Source organism: Poecilia reticulata, linkage group LG3 (genome assembly GCF_000633615.1).
Source record: "Poecilia reticulata strain Guanapo linkage group LG3, Guppy_female_1.0+MT, whole genome shotgun sequence".
Taxonomy (NCBI): domain Eukaryota; kingdom Metazoa; phylum Chordata; class Actinopteri; order Cyprinodontiformes; family Poeciliidae; genus Poecilia; species Poecilia reticulata.
In genome coordinates, this window is record NC_024333.1 from 6,826,470 (window position 1) to 6,839,085 (window position 12,616).

A 12,616-nucleotide genomic window follows, 5' to 3' on the forward strand; every position below is an offset into this window, starting at 1 on the left:
GTCACATATCACAGAAGTTATAACACCGTCCTCCTGACTATTGTCTCCATCTGCTGATGCTCTTCTTCACCTCTGTTTTTTTACGCCGCCCGCTGTTTTTGATCGTTGACCCCAGGTGTTTAAACTCTTGCCGCTGTTGCTCCTTCCAGCTTCACCTTTGTCCCTTCCTCACGATCCTTCAGACACACATTATTCTGTCTTGTTTTTGCTGACCCTTATCCCTCTTCCCTCTGAGGCAAACCTCATCTAAGTTTCCCTTCGCATGCTTCTGACCTTCACCGCAGTTTACAATGTCATCTGCAAACATCTTGATCTGCGGAGCCTCTTGTTTGATCTCGTCTGTCAAACTTATCCCACCCCTTATTTGAACCCATCAGTCACTCTTTCAATCATCCAGCATTTTCTCACTCTCTGTTGAACAAGCTGGTCGAAAGCTCTACTGCCATCTCTCCCAGACATTGCCATTCCTCTGCAGGTATGTCATCTGGACCAGCTGCCTTTCTACACTTTATCCTCTTCAAAGCTGTCCTAACTTCACCCCCACAGACTTTCCTTATTCTCTAATTCAATAACTATGCTCCATCTGTCCTCCTCTTTCCCTCATTTCCCCCATTCATCAGCTCTTCAGAGTTCTCCTTCCATTCTCTCAAAAGACTCGCCAGCAGAGTTCATTTTGTTATAAACCGAACCTGCTGCACGTCTCTTCCAGCTAAGCGGTACAGATCCTAGCTGTTTATGTGTTTTCACACACTTACCCTTGATTACAAGGGTGTACTACATGTGTGTCACACATTGCTGTCAGTTTTCAAACAATCTATTCCATTTTTAAGTAATTACAGGGATGTATGCATGTGAAATTCGAAGTTACGCCATTCTAATGAGGTGGAGTGAAAACACACATCATCTTTGCATTGCAGCTGCAGCCAGGGTAGAGCTGTTAGCAGACAGCTTTATTAGCTTAAACACAGAACAAACAGAGGATGTCACGAAACGGAACAGACGTATAACTCGTGGCGCAGAATCGTCTGTCAAATTCTGCCTCTCCGGCATCTCCACACCAATAAACAGACAGGAAAAGCAACGACAGGTGTAAACTGAAAAATGGTGAAAAAATGAAGTTATGATGACCCAAACCTCATGATGTGTCCACAGCATTTCAGCTACAGTATATTTTTTAAAAATACTTAAAAAGTCAAAGATACCAGGCCATTTTCCACTTTGAAAGACAATCTAATATGTATGATAGGATGGCTTTTTTTGTTGAGCATACCTCAAAATATTCATAGCTGTGATTGCAGTGAGAGGGGGTTCTATAATAAGTGAACGATGTATATAAGTCAATCTTAGATCTGGCAAAAAAGCTACAATTAAAAAAAAGAACGCACCAGAAAACAGAAAAAACATTATTAATCTAACATGTTGGCGACAGTATGCTAGAGATTAATAATGTCTGATGACTGAAGACGTCATCAGAACGTCTTCAGTCAGAAGCTTTCAAAAATATGTTTCCTTTAATGTGTCCAGTTTGTTTAACAATATGTGATGTGACATCTTAGCCATGAAGATAAGCTGTAAATAATACATAAAAATCAACATTTAGATCTGTGGAAACAGGGACAGCGGCCACCTTTCATTATTACTCATTTGTGATAGTCCGCTATGTAAAAATACATTTGTCTCTCTGGTTGTAACACAACCAAATGGGAAATGTCCGTGGATGTGCTGGAAGCACTAACTGCACACGAGTCATCTTAAGTCTCAGACGCTGAAAACACTGATTGCGGGAATTGGAACCAGGTGTGTGATAACTGATGGGCAACAGCTGGGAGATTAACCAGGCTTGACAGGGAAACTATGAAAAAGAAAAGATGGATCAAACAAAAACACGGCAACCATGATCTCACAAAGACAAACAGGAACTAAAACAAAAATCCGGTAGAAAATGAACAGCTCAAACCCAAACTGAAGTTTTCTAAATGTGGCAAAAAAGGAAAACATTCTGTTTTGATATCTTCAGATTCAGTGTGACACATGGGAATACCTTGTGCCTTTCTTTTAACATAAAGGTCAGAAAGTGAACAAAGCGCCAGTACGTATTTCATGTGCTATAGTGTTTACCTGTAGAGTAAACAAAATTAGCTCTGCTTTATCGTCCTGGCGAACTTCCCCCTGCTTTCCAATGACTGTTTTAGTTTCTGTGACAGATTTTTAGAAGTTATGGTTGAATTTAAACCTGGTCTTTGTACTTAAAAGGATAGATGAAAACACGGCTATTTATGGTCAGAACAAAGCACATAAACAACGTTTGAGCAAACCTGCAGGTCTTCCTTGTGATCAGTCACATCAGCAGCGGTGCAGCAGAGCGGGATTGTGGGAAAGAATAAAGCAAGGCGCACCGGAAGGCCGTGTTATGACCTAAAGCCGACAGAGCACAGTGGCTTTTTCTGTTTGACTTGTCGAGAGAGAGAGAAATAATGTGCTCTTTCAAGCTGTTAAATACGTACACACCCAGTCACGTTGACACACTGAAACACTTTAATAAAGGAGGACACACACACACACGAAGCCACGCAGCCCCATAGGCGCGACTCTGTGTATTTGAGCAAATCCTTCACAGATTTAAGGTCACAGCACCAAACGTAACTCCATAACTGTTTCCTCTGTTGAGCCCAGACAAAAATGAAGCAGAGTCAGGACCGGCTGGCCTGAGGTGCTCAGACAGATAGCAGTTTGAAAAGCGGCACATGCAGCCGGCTGCCAGACTCTGGAGAAACATTTAAAAAGCAAAATGATGCAAGAAAGATGTCAAAATGATGCGAGAGCAATGTTGAGAACCCCAAATTTTATTTTTGATATTTGTCTTAAAGATAAGAAAGGTTAAAAAAAAAAGAAAGAACTTCACTCTGAACTAGTTAGCCATAAAACGTAATCTTCTTAAGATCCTTCTTAATGTCATTATGTTAATCTAGGTGTCTATTTGCTGCTATTTTGAATGAATGCTGCTTTTAACCTAGTTTTTACATGCTGCTAATTTTAAATGCAGGATAAAAAAAATAAAAAAAAACATGTTAAAAGAAGAGAATACTGTGAAAATACTTAAATACTTACCATTACTATTGCCTTCATTTAACACTTTGCTGGATAACCTGCCTCATTTCAACATGAGTTCATCTGAAACAAGCAAAGTAAAAATAGAGTGTTCCAGTTTCAAGGGGTTCAGCAATTTATCTTTGAACCAGAATATAACTCTAAGCACAATCATGATGGATGCCAGCATGTATTCAAAGACTAAAGCAAACCATGACACTTTCTTCAGAAGTCTAACTGGTAGACATCTCCAAATGAGTTTGGTTTCCATGTTTGCCACCTGTCAAACATGGACATATAGCTAATGTCAACTAGTCATATAGCTAGTAGACATTAGCTCAACTAGCTATATGACGAGTTCCACTACAGAAGTTATTGAAGACATTTCTAAATTCTCACCTTGCTCTTTGCATGGTAATTACTAACTCGTCTTGAATAATATTTCACTTGGAGACATAATGCAACCAACTGTTTGACTGGATCCGTCATCAGTCTGTCAGGTTTGCTGGTACTGCCAGTGTATGTAGCTAATTGCTCATTAAAAATCATTTCTGTCCATTTCAGCTCCACCTACCACTGTTCGAGCTTTTTCAATGCTTTTTTTGTTGATCAAATATCTCGAAAGCATGCGGCGTTATCATATAAGTCTTGTTGGCTTTGATGCAGCTGCACAGAATACAAAGGAAATAGAAAGAGGAACTCTGAAAAACCCCAAAACACAAGTAGTTATCCTTTGAGCTCATTAGCCACACTTGACAATACTCCATTCTGTAGACGAACACCGCCTTTGACATCTCCAAGCGAAGTAGAAGCTGGTTTTGTGTTGTTTGTGCTGTTTCGCTTTACAATCTTCTGGAAAAAACCAAGCTGGTTCTCATACACTGATCTGCGGCACCGATCCCGGTTAGGAACTGGAACCAATTTGGTGGAAAACGCCCGTAAGGCCACCAGCCTGGTTTAATAAGCGCCTCTGGCTCCAAACGATTCCCATTTTCAACATTTCCAATTATCGTCTAATTAGGTGTAAATTAGTCATCCAAGATGATTGTTTTGGATGCATGGCTGGACTGAATGGAATGCCTATAATCCAATGGGAGTGACTGACATGCTGTTTGGAAAAGATATGCCCCAGGAGGAATTTTCACAAAGGAACACTAGTGGCATGCTAATTATCATGATTCATGAGCTGTGCTTTGTATCAATACGGTAGGTCATCAGTTTTCTACAAAACCTTTTAGTTGTGTGTGTGTGTTTGATTTTCGTCCAGCAGGTATATTAGGAACTGAATTAAAACTTTTCTTTTTTTTGTCTGTGCTCCTCTTCCAATGCACACGGTATGTCTGTGAAACATAAGCACAATGTTCCACAAAATGTATAGTGGAGTTCAAAGCATTTTATAGTATTTTGAATTTACATATTCTTCCCGCCAAACACCAGTAAATTAGCTTTAGCTTGTAAAATCACAAAATGTAATATGAGGAGGGAGGAAAGATAGCTGGCTACAATGAAACCAGAGAGATAAAAGGGTTCTGAGGACGGGGCTTTGTGGTCGGAGCTGTTGATGAATGAAATGTTTTGAACATCACAGGGCGGAGATCGGCTTTCATACCGAGTCAGATGGGTCAAGATTAAAAGACGATCAGTAATACGATGTCTTGCAACCGCTGTAGCTAATTAGAGTTAACTTAACATTAAATTAGCATAGAAGTTGCTGCTTTTTAAGATAATTTCTTAAGAAATTAAGACATTATCAAAGTTCGCGCTGTCAATCAACCTCAAGCATTTGCTACTAAATGTGCTAATGATGCAAATACAACTTTTTGTTGCAGGAAATCCGTTTTTCCACCATCACAGATGGGCATCCTGACTAACCTGAGCGTTCATGACAGCTGGCTGCGCCAGCTGGATCGCAACAGCTGGTATGAGCAGTGCCACACAGAGGGGTGATTGACAGCTCTAAATCCCGCCTCCTGGCTCTAATTGGTTGTTTCTAGATAGTGCTGGGACCACGGGAAAAAGGCAGAGGAGCTCGATTCTTTCACAGATTATCTCATAACATCATGTCACAACATAGTGGCAGTTTCGACAAACATGTAAGAAAAATATATATGCTAATGATCCTGGTTCTAATGGTCCTGTAGCCGGTGTCCTGGTTACTTATGTATCCTAGAACACTGACTCCAACTGCAGACCATGTCTTGTGAATCCATTGAAAACATTTTCCTGTACAATCCTCTTAAGGCTACCAAAGTTTGTACCACACTTTTTCCTTCCACTCCATTTTCTATTATTATACAGAAGCTGCCATTATTATGGTTGCTATATCATTCTGCACATTCAAGGGGAAGGAACTGTAAGAACGATGCTTCCCCTTGAATGGGCAGATAATACTGTCACACATCACAGATAAAACATTTATATGTCGTGCGTCAGTAATTTTAATAATCTTAGTATGTATATGTGAAGGATGAGAGGAATAAAAGCCCGTCACCAAGAAGGGGAGTCACCAAGCTGTCTGGAACGAGGGGCATGTTTGTCAGAGCTGCTTCCACCAGGCTGTGGAGTCACTGATCTGACGATGGGAGTCGTCCTTCCCCCACACCTCCTTCGCCCCCCCGACAGTGCAGGAAACGATGACGTTGACGCAGGAGAATGAGTCTGGTGAAATATGGGCCTGTCATCAGGGAGAGTCTGAGCGCAGCGGAGCAGGGGCCGTCGCTCCCCCGTGGCTGGCTTGATCATCGACACTCCCCACGGAGCTGAGGGGGTGACAGGGTGGCAGGAGGAGGGATGGAGGGGTAGTAAATGGAGTGGTGAGGGGGTGGGGGGAATTAGAGGCGACCCGATTAACTGGAAGCCTATCTTACCTATACAAGTTGTCCTCATTTGTTCCAATTGCCTCAGACTATAAACACAAATACAGCAACTTCAATTTCTGCCTTTCAGGGAAAGGAAAAGCCTTAATGAGAATTTATTGCCCCGTTGTCGAGACCAGGAAGACTCCCAGGGATTTTTGGAAAAGTTGTACATTTGCATGCTCCATAAAATGAATGACTTGGAAAAGTGAGGGAACTAAGACGTAAGAAGGATGCTTCCGTTTTTTGTTTTGTTTGTTTGTTTTTGCAGCAGCAGACTCCAAAGTGGAGACCCATGACTCAGCGACGGCTTAAACTGCTCAGGTCATCTGGTGCATTCAAATAAACCTCATATATTTGACATGAACAGTCTTTTTTTTTCTTACACACTTTCAATTTTCACATTTTAGCACGTTGTAACCACAAACTTAATTTACATTATCACAATTTCATGTGAAAAAATACATACTGTATTTTTTGGAAGTGAAAAGAAAAGTCGTTTCAATGCAGTGACACATTCCTCTTGATACTATTCACCAAACACCGCATGAAGTTCAGTTCATTATTTAAATTAAAGATGTTCCTCTTTAAGGAAACCCTGCAGATTGCATCAAGTTTTTAACTGTGCTTCCATTGACCAAATAATTGCAATATTTGACATTTTGAAAATAAGTTTGCTTACAGGAAACACGGTAATTTTAGAAAGATTTCCTGTTTTTTGATAAAAAGGTTTTGGCGTTACACCATTTAAAAAAATCTCATTAATGGTAAATTAACAGAACACATGTTAATTTGACCATATAAATACGGTAAAAATCTATTTTACCATAAATTAGCAATGTTAATTTTAAGTGTAGGGTGAGAGTTTCATTTTTGTGGCCATATCAAAATTGTTTTTTCTTGCAAAACTGCAATGGAAAATTTTTTTATTCGCATCACATGAATAAAAAAGCACAAGACATGGAACTGAGTTGCTCATGTTAACAGAGGGACATGAAATGTGCAGCCAGTGGTGTAACAGAACGATTTTAAAGCAAAGCTCATCACTGTGTTAAAATGACCCTCAACAGAGAATCTGAGGCTAAAACTGATGTAGAAATTACTGTTCACACTCTCCATGCAATCTGATTGAGCTGCAAGTATTTTCCCCGAGAAGAATGAGCAAAAATGTCAACCTCCAGATGTCCAAAGCTGGTGAAGACATCTTCAAACTACAACTAGAGTAGTACTGAGTGAGGACGGCTGAGCACAAATACACCAACACAGAGATTTGTATTCATAGAAGAGGTTTTGAAAGCCGTGAATCGTTTTCCGTTTTTATCCCCATCAGTCACCACTTTGTGTAAAACCCAAATGAAGCAAACTGAAGTCTGCCGTAATGGTAAAAAATGTGGAGAAACATGGAGGCGTATGAATACTTTTGCAAAGCTCCGTCTAATGCCCACTTGATTCATTTTGGTGATTTAACATGAGAAGTGAAATATTTGTTAACTCTGATAAATGTGGCAGAGTCAGCTCTGTGTTCACGGTTTTCCATTATCAAAACAAATGAGCCGGCAACTGCAGCTTCATGTAAATCCTTCTCTTTTTTTTTTTTTTGCACTCTATTAAAACATCTTTGGCTGTTCTCTGTCTGCTAGCGTTTTCTCATCTGCCTCTATTTTTCACGTACAAATCCCTCTCACTCTTACCTGTCCCGTGCAGGAATGTGTTACTCCCTACAGAAATCAAGATTTCTCCACATCTTTGTGCATTTAATTAGTTTGCAGAGCAGAGATGGAGTCACAAGATGAATGACTTGCAGATTTGATATTGTTGCAACAGAATTTCCAAACAGTGGTCTCTGCTGACATCACACATTGAGAATGGAGGTGGTTGTTTTTTTGGGGTTTTTTTTGGCCAATATCAACACACATTATCTATTTCCACTAATTTCATCCCTGCATAAACCCGCTGCAGTGAGGAATGGTTCTCTATAATCACGCATTTAAACCATATTTTACTGTTTGAGTCAAGCTTCTGAAATGAGGAAAAAGAAGTTCAAACAAGGCAAACTTATGCGAAAACTAATGTTTATTAAAAAATGTCACTTCGTTTTATAAACGCATTTTAAATGCTGCAAAAATTGTTTCATAAAAGCTTTCCTGAATAATAGACAAACCGCCTCAAAACCGGTCTTAGTTATTAAATAAAGATTTATTCAGCGATAGCGTCATTATGCCACTGGACATGTTATATGCAGATTGTGCAGGCAAAGTTCGCTAGAACAACCACAATAAAGTCTGATAAAACACAAGCAGTAATTTTATTTAAAATTCTAGCACTCCACTCCTGATGTGACCCAGCATGAACCGAATAACACGCAAGCTAGCTGCGGCTAAAGAGGGGCTGGGATAGAGAGACTTAGTCAACATGATACCAAAGTCTGTCATCAAGGGAAGATAAATTGTGAATCATTATGCGATATGAAATCTTTGGAAAGAAATAATAATAAAAAAAAAGAAACTACGTTTTGGATTAAAGTACGATTTTGGCAAATGGAGGTGTAACTTCATAAAGTCACATTTTGAAGTTAGTAGGGAAAATGCAAATAAACTCCAAATTCCTTTCTTAAAAGCAGATTAGTATTTAAGTTAAAATGGTTTGGTTATGTTAGAGTCCACACTTTCACAGGAAGGACAACTGATTTAAAAGCTGTTTAGTGGACGGCTGCTGACATCCTCCACAGAAACGGGGTTTCCATAGATGGAAAGTTGAGTTGAGGGAAAGAAGTGTGACAGACAGTCAGTTTTTCGGGATAAAAAAAAAAGAATCATTGTGGCCTTGAGAGGATTGCGAAACGCAGCCCCTTCAAACGTTTGTGGGGAGATTGACAAGACGTGGACTGCAGCTGGGCTCGGCGCTTCCAGAGCCAGCGCACACAGATGTCTCCAGGAAATGAGGTGTAAACTGTCACATTCACTTTGCTAACAAACTCCTGAAGAGTCTTACCTGAGCTGAGGTGAGCAGTACTGGACTGTTGTGAAAATTTATTTATTTTTTTCAGATGAAAGTAAATTGTGAACTTGATTTAGAAATCGAGGTCTAAGTGTCTATAGAGAGGCACAAACTAGAAGCCGCCTGAGGAAGCAGCGTGAAGGTTTCCCAATCTGTGATCATTTGAGAGGTTGATTCATCTGCTGGTGTTGTAAAAGCTGTTTCTTGAAGTCCAGTGTAAGGAAATAAATTCTCTGCTGTTGTCATTTACTTGCCTTCACTGCTTTAATGGCTTGATATTCTGTTGGCGAGTTTCGTTTATGAATTTAAATACTGAAATTGAACAAGATTATGAAATAAATAAATAAAGCACAACATTTCCCCCAGAAAACCTGCTAAGGTAAGTGGTAGATATGTTTTTGTGTTGGAAAAATGTTAAAAGTTCTAAATATGTGGATGTGCCCAAGCAGGTATCATAAATTGGGAATAACAAAGTGAGGCCAATGGGCATGTACAAGGACAGAACGATTGGTGCACCCAGTTCAATGTGCTACCTGTAAACCTTGCTTAATCTGTCTTTACTGTTACTGGTGCATAAAAAAACCTCCATTTAAAATTTAAAACAAACTATGTTTAGCCTGATGGGAGGGCAAACAAAGCCTGGTGGCCCGCCAGGCTTATAAAACTCTGGGGGAAACCCTGAAGCATCAAGGTGTCATACTGTAGCGGGTTTGTAGAAAAATCAAGTGGATCCCTAAAGTACTATCAGTAACGTCTGATAGTAACTTCAGATTTAAAAGTTGCTCTAAAAAAGAGTAAACATGCTAACTAGCTAATACAGCATTGTTGTCTTAAAAGTACAAATGCTCCATGGGTTTCTTTTTTCACTTGGCGTCGATCGCCGAACACTGACTAGATGATCAGCATCACACACCGTTGCTAATACTTTCATAGAGCAGGACTGAAAAAATGTAAACAATTTAAAATCAGAATTGCTATAACAGGCGTGTATTCACCATCGTTTCCCTGCTCTGACCCGTTCCATCATTCAGCTGAGTAAAGTTGTAAAGGCTGACCAGTCGTTCTTCACATGTAACAGCTGGAGATTAAACCAAATTACTTTCACAATGGAAAAAAAAAAATAAAACAACTTAATTTCAGAATGGCAGGCACTCAAGAAGTCGGTGTCTCCTTGTGCTTTTTCACTTCTGGTCCTCATGTTCTTTTGTCTACACAATGGCGTCCTGTGCTTGAGAATGCCAGAAGATGTAATCAGTCTTGCTTCACTTCACTTGATCCGTTTCCACAATTAGGTTGCGAGTTTGCGGCAGCACAACGTCTGCTGCTTTTACATAGACTAAAGTCAGTGTGGCTCATTGTTAAAGGAAACGTTAAGTCTGAATGTGTCTACAGCTCCACTTTCAGATCCTTGGCTTATCAAAAATTGGTCGTAGCATTTCATTGCTCAAAGCAAAACATAGACATATGGAAAGGATCTGCTGGAGTGGTCCGCAATACTAGTTTCATATTTAAAATTCAACATGCTTTCATATTATATCAAGTGCGGATATTTTTCCTGAACATGTTTACTGTATAGTCTAGTCCAGAAGTCTAGTATCTGCCAAGCGAATAGGATGACTGTGAGAAAATATTCTCCCATTTTTATTCATTTATTTAATTTATTTACAGTTTGTTTGTCACATGTAGACATAAACTAATGTTTTGAACGAAAATGAGTAGTTGGGAAAAAAAAAAACTATGCCTATATATTCTACCCATTTTCTCAAAAGTCAGTTTACTACAATAAAAGCATCAATCAATCATCCATGTAGATACAGCTTCATACACAAAACAGGCAATGTGTATACATGAAAATATTAATAACAAAGAAAACAACATATATCTTTGTAATGATATAACACTCAGCTGAATCAACATGCTTCATTATACCTTGACAGGATACCATGTATTTTATTTTCTTAAAAGTAAAAATTCACCTACTCTGTTTGGTTTTTTAAGGCAGATTCTTCCACATATTTGTTTCATTTGTTTAGTTCTGATGTTTTTCTTTTATCTCTGTTCCTCTCAATTTAAATACTATCAGCTTTAATACATTCTTTTTGTAAATGTGCTGAAAATATAGCGCTTTGCATTTGAAACATAACTTGCAGAGTATAATTGTCCACCGGGTTGCAAAGTTTCACAGCTTTTAAGTTGAAGTTGAAGTCTTTTGCTAATAATTGTAACAGCTCCTCTTTACAAGAATAAAAAATGTTTTGCAGACATTCCCCCAAACTTCTACACAATGGATCAAACAGGGAATGATCAGTGAAATGTACGTTAACAATGCTTCATCGTTTAGCCAATCTTTTCTTTGACGTGTTTTTGAGTTCAGATAGGAAATGCCTCTCTTAAAATGTTGCAGTTTCCTTGTTGATTTAAATGACTCCTTCAACCAGAGTGGAATACGACACGTTAAGTGGTTCTGTCCACTACTTGCCCTGACACTTCCTCATACCACACACCACTGCTGGCTGTCAGAACTCGTTCTTCTCACCATGCCCGTCTTGGCGTTGGGCACACATCGCAAATTCCATATCTCAGCGATTCAGCATATGTCTGTTGGGTTTTGCTCTGTACACCCCTCGGGGTATTTTTATATGCTCCGCTTAGAATCTCACACTCTTTGGATTCACTCGGGGAAACATCCTCTGGCATGTTTTTTTTTTTTTTGGTGAAAAATCCCAATTGCATATTTGTTTGTGCCTAAATCCTTTGTGTGTGTGTGTGTGTGTGTGTGTGTGTGTGCGTGTGTGTGTGTGTGTGTGCAGCTCTACAGCTTTGACAGCCATTACAGAAGCAGCTGTGGTGAGTCTCGTCGTTACCGCTAACAAGAACCTAGAGCTAAGGCTGTAGAAGTGCCTCCTGGTGAACATTGAACATTGCTGCCTATAGTCCGTGGAGTATTACTGAAAGAGAGAAAAATAAACTTCTTAAGTGTCATTTGAATTGTAGTGGCAAGAATATAAAATAAAAAGCGTTTTTGCGTTTTTGTTTACTTCTTTACAAATAATTTCCGTGGCATGCAGGACATCATTCAGCTTTTCTCCTTTATCATATCTGCTTGTCTTCCACTCTGTTCTTCCAGTAACAGTGCAAAGCAAAGGACAAACTAGAGTGCCATGTCGTACACGCTGTTGGAGCATTGTTGAGAGAGCGGCAGAAATTGTTGATTTTGTGTGAACAGCCAGAACAAACAGTTCAAACCAAGAGGAGGCCTGAAACAAATGAAGGGGGAGGAGGCAGGGGAGCGTTGGGGTTTTGTTGGGGCCGATAGCAAATGAGAAAGAACTGTGGAGCAAAACAATCAGATCAAGGGTCCTAATACCTCTGGGAGGCAGGAAATTCCTGTGTGAGGAATGTCTCTGCTGTTCAAATGCCATATTTCACAAGTGAAACTTATTACACTGAGTCCCCAGTTTAGCAGGTAAACTATTTAGTAAGATACACACAAATACAACTGCCATGAGCAATGTACCTCAGAGCAGATCGCTGTGTGCTCCCACCCCTCCAACCTCATCTTGTCTTTTTTTGCCACTAAGAGAATTAACAGACATTCCCCGTAAAGCCTTCGCTGTTACTTTTTGAGGCTTTTTCAAACTTTGTTTTTGTAATTCTGCTTTCCAACACACATTTTA